Source organism: Notolepis coatsorum (assembly GCF_963971535.1).
Source record: "Notolepis coatsorum genome assembly, chromosome: 3".
Lineage (NCBI taxonomy): Eukaryota > Metazoa > Chordata > Actinopteri > Aulopiformes > Paralepididae > Notolepis > Notolepis coatsorum.
The window spans coordinates 19,899,249-19,901,748 of NC_140167.1; the positions used below are offsets into that span (position 1 = coordinate 19,899,249).

Here is a 2,500-nt window from a genome sequence, read left to right on the forward strand (position 1 = left end):
ATTTATTAGGGCTGTCAAAATTAATGCTTTAACTTTGGAGATTAATTAAAATTATTTAGAGCATTCAAATAAATGTATCTAGATTAATCTATGGAGTGAAAAATCTTCAATCTTAGCGCCGCGGATATAAGAAAGAGGTCTAGCTGAGTCAATGTTGATGGTTTTGTTGAACATTTGTATTTCACATAGGAGAGAAACTGTATTCAAAGAAAGCTATTAAAATAGTCTTTGAATCTAAATATACTTTCTTTGTGTTGATTTTACATTAATTCCGTGATTTTTACTCAAGTAAATATCTGTGACAAGCTTCGGTCTAAGTAGAAAATGCTATTTTTAATCTAGATTAATCTAGATTAATTACAGAAAATTGTGAGATTAATTAGTTACTTTTTTTTATCTATTGACAACACTAATATTTATATATATATATATTATTTAACTGATATTGAACCTTTAGACTTAGGGGGGTAACGCAGGTAGAAATGTATATTTCTTCGGTCGTGTCATTGGGGAGTGAAGTAGAAGCCGTCTAGAAGGATTTCCCTGCTCTGAGACATCAGGTCTGAGAGAGTAAGGATTAATCAATAATTTGTTAACATACAATCAAGTTGATCTATTTATCTTTTACCCAGGGACAATGGGACATTGATCAACATTTTCAGTCTCCACATGAATGTAAATGTGCCAGAGTTAGCTAATGAGCTCGTTTTCATCCGTAGTCCCTGCCTAACAGCGTGTCTCTTGGTGTGGGTGGGAATCACCAGAGGCCTCACGATACGATACTATCAACGATACTTGAGTCACGATACGATGGTATTGCGATACTAAAATATGTTGCGATATGCTGAGTATTGCGATATTAATATTGCGATATATTGCGATTTATTACCTTTTTTCAACTGCAAAGTAAAACTTTGTCAACATGTTTTATCTAATAAAATTTCAAAAGTTCAGTCTGTTCATCTCACTTCAATAATTTTTTATTGCAGAACATGGTATTTTCTCAAGCAGACAGATGTAAACACTGTGTTGCATGTACCTGACAAACTGAACTGTTTGTATTACAGTCATATTCCAACTTAACTGAATGCACATGTGTGCGTGGACTACTGTACTATTACAGGTATTGAAATGAACAATGCAACTTCCGTATAAAAAACAATTTTAATAAAAAAAAATACAATTATTTTTAATTTTTAATGAATAATTAAATATCGATACTTGCCGTCCCTGTATCGATACAGTATCGCGATACTACTACGTATCGATTTCCCCCCCCCCACCCCTATCTCTTGGTGTGGGAGGACACCGGAGTAACCCGGAGGAAAGCCACGCAGACACGGGGAGAGAACATGTGAACTCCACACAGAAGGTCCTCCCACCGGGGGTTATGAACCCAGGACCTTCTGGCTGCGAGGCAGCGGTGCTAATCGCTGTGCCGCCGTGCTGCCTGGGAATTGGAAAGGTTAATCTAGTCTTAACCGTGCTGCCTGAAAAGTGGAAAAGGTTAATCTAGTCTTAACTTATAATACTATAAACGGTGGTTCATACAGACTAGTAAGTCTTTTACCTTGATGTTTTCAGCTGCTTCTTCAGACAGAATCATCACGGGTGTTATTGTGACTTTCTGCAATGCGGCAACAAGACGACGACGACGACGTCCGTTGTTATTTAAAAGGAAAGCTGTCGGATAACAATGAATGACTCGTCGCCTTGCCACTTCTGGCGAGACAGCCGTACGACCAAGCTGACAGCATATGTCACAACAGCTTCGAGGTAAAACAAGACACACAGAGTCTAGCTATGACACACAATGTCATAGATGCCAAGCATTCTCGCATTAAGAGAACTGCAGCCTTTTACTAACTTTATCAACGTTGCTAAGGTTGATACCCTACCACACGTCTGAATTCAACACTGTTGTTTCAGAACAAGGACATTGTGCTATTTAGACCCTACTCCTTCCTTATTAAATGGTAAATGGTGCCTTTTTATATAGTGCTTTTATCCAAAGCGCTTATAATTTGTTCCTCACATTTTACCCATTCACTCACACATTCACACACCGACGGCGGAGGCGACCATGCAAGGTGCCGACCTGCTCATCGGGAGCAGTTGGGGGTTAAGCGTCTTGCTCAAGGACACTTCGACACGCTGCCCGGGAGGAGCGGGAATCGAATCGGGAACCTCCAGATACCAGACGACTGCTCTACCTCCCGAGCCCACCCCATTAGATATGGGCTGGGGGGGGGGGGGGGGGGGGGGGGGGGGGGGGGGGGGGGGGGGGGGGGCCTTCTAGCTTTAGCTTAGCTTGATAGTGGATGCTAGCTGCTAACGTTAGCACCAAATTGTGTAACACAAGCGTGCACATTCACAAACGTTTTTTTTTTTTTGCATCTTTACTTAGCACACAGGGGTTGCTTATAGGGCTTAACCAAAGGCGCTAGTGATAGCTCTGCCTTGACATTGTGGAAGCGGATTGACATTACGAAAGGGTTAA

General features: G+C 40.9%; 1 protein-coding gene across 1 annotated transcript in view; it reads right to left on the minus strand.

Moving 5' to 3' along the window:
• Positions 1–2,500, minus strand: part of crlf1a (cytokine receptor-like factor 1a) — a 32,336-nt gene that overhangs the window by 22,527 nt on the left and 7,309 nt on the right.